Source organism: Schistocerca nitens, chromosome 1, assembly GCF_023898315.1.
Source record: "Schistocerca nitens isolate TAMUIC-IGC-003100 chromosome 1, iqSchNite1.1, whole genome shotgun sequence".
In the NCBI taxonomy this organism is placed as follows: Eukaryota; Metazoa; Arthropoda; class Insecta; order Orthoptera; family Acrididae; genus Schistocerca; species Schistocerca nitens.
Window position 1 is genome coordinate 79,763,147 of NC_064614.1, and position 9,045 is coordinate 79,772,191.

Below are 9,045 nucleotides of genomic sequence, written 5' to 3' on the forward strand. Positions count from 1 at the left end.
GAAATGAATGACAATAAATACGAAACACTAGAATTAAATGTGGAGAAACCGACACACAGAATTCTAAAAGAAAAATCAGTACACAACTAAAATAATTCCACATACACTGTGTAACCGCTCAATGTCATTCAATACGATCACGACGACACCCCTCGATCGACGTTAACACTCGTGGTGTCACTCGCCTTCATACATACGTGGCAGTGGATGTTTGAAAATTCGTGACGCTAGCTCATTGGTCGACTATTAATTTAAATGTATTTCCCGGCTGACTCTTAATTCAATTGCTGCCACGGGGGTGAGGAGAAAGAACACATCCTGGTTGTACCAGCATTATGTGAATTTAGATGTTCGATTAATATGGTTGGTTTGCAATATTCCAGCGATTCTATTCGAACTCTATACTGATGTACCGACAAGGACCATTTTCGCAGATAAACATGCAAGTACGTAATGGATGTTCAGTTTCTCAATATAGTTCGTCGCACTCACACATTATACATCCGCTGTAAGAACAATTTCATGCATTTACATTTTTCGTGTCCCACAATATTGGTTGGCTAAATATTATGACGATACGTTGCGTACAACTTCCACAGATATTGTTTATCACGTAGTCAAAACTACGTAATGAAGTCAAAATCATGGATAAAATTGAAATGTAGTTTATTTATTAACACTTCTCTTTTTATTAATTAAATTTGAAATATGAATAGGGATTGGAGGTGATGATCCTATTCTTCTTTTTTAGTATTTTAGGTCCCCGTTAATTAATATCTGGTAGTTAATAAACAAGCTATTTTTTATGCTGGCGCGTTGTTTGTATCAGTTAACCACGCAACCGTCCAAGGATAAGAATCTATTTATGTTCCGCGCACACACGTTTCACCATTTTATAAAATGCAGAATTACGTAAACTATAGCTTTCCGTTGCGCACAACTTTCGTGGATTCCACAACCATAATAGTTTCCCAAGAGTATTTTTCCCAGCTAACACAAAGTTCGAATTATGTTGTCGAATTCATTTCCACTCCACCCGACAATAAACGGTTCTGATCACTTCGTCACACGTAATGTATTTTAAACGTGCTTGAAGAGTCTTTAAATAATCTCTTTAACGAATTTCGCAGTCGCGTACCACTTTTTCATCGACTAGCCCGATCGCGATAACTGAAGGTAGAGAGCTCAATAATGTGTTACATGTTCTTTTATGTATATTAGAAAACAAACGCGCCCCTATATCTTTCTGTCCCGCTTGGTCTTTGCTACTTTGCTTTTTATTACTTTTCATTATATTGCTTCTTAGTAATACTGTGTAGTTATTAAAGTTTCGTATTACTTTCCCCTTTTTAATTCTTCCAAAATAAAGTCTATTTATCCCCCATTTTAATTAATATGATGCTAATTGACACGCCTGCCCGCAAAGTACCGTTATAACTGGAATCGATATCTAGAATTTGATTTGTCTGTTGTGATAGAAGAAAAAACAGGGGTCGATATAGAACAGATTGTGGATCCAGTATTAGAATTAGATTTTAAGAGAGCTTTGGTGCACTTAAAATCAAATAAGGGAGCAGAGATCCATTACAATTCATCAGAAATTCTGAAGTCATCGCTTTCACATACCTCGACGAGGTGAAGAATAATGGCTGCGCATAGGAAAAGGACGTTACACTTTCACTGAACGTGAAGTGCCAGTAGGCAGCAACAGGATACGCCATATTTCCCTAATGGACCCTTAACAAAAAGCAAACGTAACCATCATAGATATAATTTATGTTTTATTTTATATAGTTGTAAACATTTATGGTCACACTGTATTTCTAGATTCGTAACATAAATCTTGCTCTTAGAAACTGATTAAGTAGGCATTAATGGATTCTTTTGCACCTGTCTTCAAGCATTTGTCATTTAGTTTATAAATTACCTCGCAGCTGGTCTTCATCTCTGAGAAGTCTGCGGGTAGGCGACTCGTTGATAATTCTTCTTATGTCTGTAGAAGATCTTAACTTCCACCACACAAGGCGTCATTAAATCTGATCTATAGGAAGGCTTTGATGATGATCATGATGAGGTCCCATACTCTGAGGAGCGTAGGGGACTATGCGGGAGGCCCGCATCGCTGTACTAGGCAAGGTGCTAGTGGAGGTGGTTTGCCATTGCCTTCCTCCGACCGAAATGGGGATGAATGATGATGATGAAGGCGACACAACACCACCCAGTCATCTCGAGGCAGGAAAAAAACCCTGACCCCACCGGGAATCGAACACGTGACCTCGTGCGCAGGAAGCGAGAACGCTACCGCAAGACCACGAGCTTTGGACAGAAGGGCTTTATTGTGCCTTAAATTAAAAATCGCGATCAGAGGTTAATCATCTCGTTACAACTCTTTTGAACAAACACCAAAAGTAAAAAAAAAAAAAAAGTATTTAGATGCATCAGAATGTACACTACCGTTATAATCGCCTCGTTGTTGCTCTACCTTGACCCCACGATTTACGCAGAAGATTGCCGCCTTCTGTTAGTTTGTAAGTCGGCAAGTGTAACTTCAACGCTCTTGGAACGGCACAGAGCCCATAAGGAATACCTCAGACAAATAACAGAACGTACAAGAAAACGCTTGCTCCTTAACGAAGCGTCTTACATAATAATTAAACTTTTTAGCTCTGGACGATTTTCTGGACAACGAACAGTTCTTCTCCTAATAAAGCTCGTTCACTTATATTTAAAATTGGTACGAGATTTCACCCTCAATCAACGAAATGATTTACCTCCAGAAAACTTTGGCTACAAAACATTTGGAAAAACTCGTAACCGCCCACCCCCCTACAAATGAACAAGCGTTTGATTGCTAAACGATTTCCGCCTATGATAATCCAACGTGAAAATAACTTTAATTAATTATATTGTACTCCATAAATTGCACTCCGGCCTATGACTCTTCCTTTTCATTTTCCAGATTAATCAAATGTCTGTATGCACAATACACAATATCATGTATAACCGTAAGTGGTTCTATTATTGTCTAGCATCACAAATACTATTCCCCTCTCTCAAAAGAGAAGTCAGGTCAGACGGTGTTATACGAATAAGTACTAGGTACTACAAATTAAAATTACCTCACTGTAGAAAAGATACAAACCCTTCTCCTGCATTCGAGAAAGAGTAAAAGAACCCCTTATAAATTAACAAAATTTTACGAAGTTAAACGTTAATCTTTCTGATGACCCATTAGTATGGCTAGCTTAATATTCCAGATTATCTGGCCATTTAGGGCAACACCTCCATAGATAAGAGACCATGGAAAGGTTAAAGTTTCATCTATTTTCATTGCTCACGGCTCTTACGTCTGCTTTCGTACTCCTTGTGACCACGATCCTAACTATCTACATCTACACCCCACACCACTATCCACACCTTTAGTATTCTTCATGCAAGGATGACAGGTTCAAACATTTTCAACACCACGGACAGACTGTCTCCCAAGTGGTGCAGTCACCACGTACGTTTCGACTTATTTCCAGTCATTGTGTTTCGGTTACACCAACCCTCTAAAGCGAACTTCAAAGTAAGCGCGATTAGATCAGTTCCCAACACAGCATAAAATAAAGTTGTCTACGAACACCGACGTTGCTATCTTTAATACTGTAAGCATACAGTACACCACAGGCCGCCCCTGTCCTAGGGCATCCTTCAGAAAACATACTCCTTCTTCATAGCCTTACAACAGTGGCGGTCTTACATGTTTCTTCCCTGCGGCTATCTCTCCACTTATACTTCTAAGCTGTCCAACATGAGAATATTTACGAACTCGCATTTTGACTCGGCTGAATTCTTCCATAATTAACAAATTTCTGGTGTTTTGCAACATGTTTATTATACCAGACTATTTTGACACTATTTGGATAATTATTAAACGTTATTATTCCATAATGAATGGTCTAAAGTCTAGTACACTGAACATACGTTTGCAATGACACGGTCGCTACGCGTCAGGATGGAGGAGAGAAACAGTGTGTGAGTGTTTAGTTTCACGCTGTAGCGCGCGGTGAAATAGTGGTAGCACTGACAGCTGTTTCTTCAAGAAGCCTTACACAGTACTCCGGCCCACCTTGGGGACGCACTGTGTGCCTGCAAACGCAGCCGATTGCTGAATCCGCTGAAGTCTCGATCACCCACATATTCAATGTCGCCATCGTGCGCTTGCATGCATTAGCCGACACTAGACGTCCCGATGGCAATCTGGAATGCCCCGGTCATCCCCCAGGAGTCTAAAAATGATAAAACACGTATTGACTATCTACGAGGTGCATTCAAGTTCTAAGGCCTCCGATTTTTTTCCTAATTAACTACTCACCCGAAATCGATGAAACTGGCGTTACTTCTCGACGTAACCGCCCTACAGACGTACACTTTTGTCACAACGCTGACGCCATGATTCCATGGCAGCGGCGAAGGCTTCTTTAGGAGTCTGTTTTGAGCCACTGGAAAATCGCTGAGGCAATAGCAGCACGGCTGGTGAATGTGCGGCCACGGAGAGTGTCTTTCATTGTTGGAAAAAGCCAAAAGTCACTAGGAGCCAGGTCAGGTGAGTAGGGAGCATGAGGAATCACTTCAAAGTTGTTATCACGAAGAAACTGTTGCGTAACGTTAGCTCGATGTGCGGGTGCGTTGTCTTGGTGAAACAGCACACACGCAGCCCTTCCCGGACGTTTTTGTTGCAGTGCAGGAAGGCATTTGTTCTTCAAAACATTTTCGTAGGATGCACCTGTTACCGTAGTGCCCTTTGGAACGCAATGGGTAAGGATTACGCCCTCGCTGTCCCAGAACATGGACACCATCATTTTTTCAGCACTGGCGGTTACCCGAAATTTTTTTGGTGGCAGTGAATTTGTGTGCTTCCATTGAGCTGACTGGCGCTTTGTTTCTGGATTGAAAAATGGCATCCACGTCTCATCCATTGTCACAACCGACGAAAAGAAAGTCCCATTCATGCTGTCGTTGCGCGTCAACATTGCTTGGCAACATGCCACACGGGCAGCCATCTGGTCGTCCGTCAGCATTCATTGCACCCACCTGGGTGACACTTTTCGCATTTTCAGGTCGTCATGCAGGATTGTGTGCACAGAACCCACAGAAATGCCACTTCTGGAGGCGATCTGTTCAACATGTCCATTATAACTATCCGGGCTGTTATGCCGCGGTCGGTTGATGAATTCCGTATTGTTTCCCAACGTTTCGTCTCCGACTGCGGGAGACATCTTCAAGGGGGTCCGTAGCTTGATGGAAGGTCCAACACACACACTGGCAAGCTACGGACCCCCTCGAAGATGTCTCCCACAGTCGGAGACGAAACGTTGGGAAACAATACGGAATTCATCAACCGACCACGGCATAACAGCCCGGATAATTATAATGGACATGATATTTCCGGCCGTGAAAGTTTACATTTTAGGATCTGTTCAACAGTCATTCAGCGATCCCCCAAAACAATTCTCTCCACTTTCTGGATCATGTCGTCAGACCAGGTTGTGCGAGCCCGAGGTTGTTTTGGTTTCTTGTCACGCACTTTCGACACATCCATAACTCCATCACCACATGTCTCCTTCAACTGTCGATGAATTTCAATTGGTTTCACACAACGCAAATTCAGAAAACGAATGATTGCACGCTGTTCAAGTAAGGAAAACGTCGCCATTTTAAGTATTTAAAACAGTTCTCATTCTCGCCGCTGGCGGTAAAATTCCATCTGCTGTACGGTGCTGCCGTCTCTGGGACGTATTGACAATGAACGCGGCCTCATTTTAAAACAATGCGCATGTTTCTATCTCTTTCCAGTCCGGAGAATAAAAATCGGAGGCCTTAGAACTTGAATGCACCTTGTACTTCACACACGTAACCAACACAAACACACTGCCCCTGATGTGCTGGCAAATCACAAAGAGGAGGTAAGTACGTCTAGAGGTCCCTTTCTCATACCTCGCTCTTGAGAATGGACGTTAAGCCGTCAGCACACGGACCGTGCTGTCGAACGTTAACGTTGAGCGTGACAAGTTCAACATGCTGCTGAACGCTCAGGAATGATTCGACTTGTGCATGCGGTACGTGGGCTCCAACGTGGTATATGCGATCGCAACGCACTCCAGCGGCAGTGGAGGAACGTTTCTAGTTTATAAATCACACTGTTTACTCAAAGGACGCTCGTAACATTCCCACGTTAGCTCTATTAAAACGTACATTTCCTCCATCATCCACGAAAAAGAAAGTGCCATGTTCATTAGAAACAGTGCGGTACAAATTTGTAATACTTCTCCGCATAAGTTAAATATTAACTATATATGACGGTAGTATCTGTTCCCGAAAGAACAGTTACCGTCGATGACCATGCAGCTTTGCTCGAAATGAAATGATAATTAAATAGACACCCTAGCTGGAAGCAGGCGTTGATACACTTCATTGGGGACATGTTTAAAATGTGTGCCCCGACCCGGACTCGAACCCGGGATCTCCTGCTTACATGGCAGACGCTCTATCCATCTGAGCCACCGCAGGCACAGAGGATAGTGCGTCCTCAGGGACTTATCCCTTGCACGGTCCCCGTGAGATCCACATTCCCAACATGTAGATTAATCTGCCACGAGTAATGAGTATGATGGGCAAACATCTATTAGGCGCACTACGAATGAAGTGTTGTGGACATGTTGGGAATGTGGATCTCACGGGGAGCGTGCAAGGGATAAGTCCCTGCAGACGCACTATCCTCTGTGCCTGCGGTGGCTCAGATGGATAGAGCGTCTGCCATGCAAGCAGGAGATCCCGGGTTCGAGTCCCGGTTGGGGCACACATTTTCAACATGTCCCCAATGAAGTGTATCAACGCCTGCTTGCAGCTAGGGTGTCTATTTAATTATCATTTCATTTCGAGCAAAGCTGCATGGTCATCGACGGTAACTGTTCTTTCGGGAACAGATACTACCGTCATATATAGTTAAATATATGGGTTCCCGGCCTTTGACCTTCTTGTGCGAACGCACACGCTATGCCCGAACTCGTACGGGACTTGGTAGATTAATCTGCCACGAGTAATGAGTATGATGGGCAAACATTTGTTAGGCGCACTACGAATGTAGTGTTGTGGACATGTTGGGAATGTGGATCTCACGGGGAGCGTGCAAGGGATAAGTCCCTGCAGACGCACTATCCTCTGTGCCTGCGGTGGCTCAGATGGATAGAGCGTCTGCCACGTAAGCAGGAGATCCCGGGTTCAAGTCCCGGTTGGGGCACACATTTTCAACATGTCCCCAATGAGGTGTGTCAACGCCTGCTTGCAGCTAGGGTGTCTATTTAATTATCATTTCAGATAAATATTATTCCACCATTCCCACATTTTAGTAAAACCCCAAGGTCAGTCTTACTTGACCACTGTTCCTACCCCATAGCAGATTCTTTGCAAGATGTGAATTACGAAGTGTAAAAGAGAAAGAAGCAATATATCTTTACACAAGTAGCGCAAGCTGTCCTGTAGATTAAGCCAATCAAACAAATTCACCCCTCAAAAAATGTTAACTTATAATTGCATAACATCAAATAATATAGTATATACTCATATTAAACTAATAATAAAGTATCAGAACCTAATAAAGAAAGCGAATAATAGGAAAAAAAATTGGAAATGTCAAAACGCGAACCATCTCCCCAACGTACAACTCAATACAGTACACTGACGCAACTTCTGTTTTTTTTTTTTTTTTGTATTTTTGTCCGTTGTTGATCGTTGGGTTTGGTTGTTGCGGACGTCACACGACATCCGTTAAAGTTCGTTTGTTTATCCTTACACTCAGTTTTTTTGTCACAGAGGTCAACCAGCTCTATGACCAAACACACTGAAGTACCATGCCAGCTACTCATTACACTAAACCAAGAACAAACCTCTTGCAACTTTCCATATTATGTTACCCCTTGCTGAAAACCTTAATCGTAGATATGTTACTAATTGAAATTTAATTATAACAAATGTACCAAGAACAATGCGTTTTGGGTGGATCCTCAGTGTGTCGCTGCCTTGAAATAGCCTACTCTCATAATAGGCAGGTTACAATAATTCTTTTGCGACGAATATTATGTTTCTCATTATTTTATAGGAACGAATCACACAGTTAACAACGGGTTTTCCAGTGATTCTCAATTTGCTGGCGCTCGGAAACGGCATATATGCATATAGTCTTGAAATGAATGCCAATATGGCGCCTCACAACTCTGTACTGGAGGGAGACTGCGTGCGTGTGACGTAGGGGGCGCTGTGCCATCTCATTGGTCAACGCTCAGACGCACGCTCAGAATATCTGACATGCCAGATATTGCTCTCCACAATTGGAAAGACTCCCGAACGTGCTATTCCACGCTATAACGTCAGAAACTCGGCACGCTCAATGCTCAACTATCGGATGCACGGTCCGTGTGCCAACGGCTTTACACCTCGACACAGACACAGGTCTGAATATGATGAACAGACATGTTAGTAACCGGACGGACAATTCATAACTTGTGGGGAAAAAAATTGGGGCACTAGAGAGATTTGAACATGGGTCCACCCCTTAGCAGTCCAATGGCAGACAATAGACTTGTGAAATGTAGTTCTAAGGAAAATTGTTGAATTTTTTTTTTGTCAACAGTCAGTTATGAAACATGTGGAAATAGAAAAAACCTGGAGCCTGAAAGAGGACTGCTCGCAAATGAGGCAATACAGCTTGGATGTTGCCGCAGCTCACCCGGAGAGTGCTCTGAAGGCTACAGTGACTGAATAAATTGACTACTAAAAGTAGTTCAGAGTGGCAACAGCTGGGTGTTGAACAGACACCTCTCAGGGGATGAACGAACTGTCACCTGAGACACAAGAGATTTGTTGCAGTACATCACAGCAGCAGATATGGCTCAGAGACGCTGGCAGCATCCAGTTGCTGTGGTATGTCATCAGCTCCGGATCTTCCATTCGTGAGCTGGAACCACAGTACCTCAGAGCGACTGATGCTCTCCTAAACTAGCGAAC

At 43.0% G+C, this 9,045-nt stretch overlaps 2 non-coding genes across 2 annotated transcripts; both read left to right on the forward strand.

Moving 5' to 3' along the window:
- The first annotated feature begins 6,766 nt into the window (after window positions 1-6,766).
- Trnaa-ugc (transfer RNA alanine (anticodon UGC)) lies at window positions 6,767-6,841 on the forward strand. The gene has a single exon. It is a non-coding gene; the product is annotated as a tRNA-Ala (tRNA).
- A 366-nt stretch (window positions 6,842-7,207) lies between these two features.
- On the forward strand, window positions 7,208-7,282 carry Trnat-cgu (transfer RNA threonine (anticodon CGU)). The gene has a single exon. It is a non-coding gene; the product is annotated as a tRNA-Thr (tRNA).
- Window positions 7,283-9,045: the final 1,763 nt, after the last annotated feature.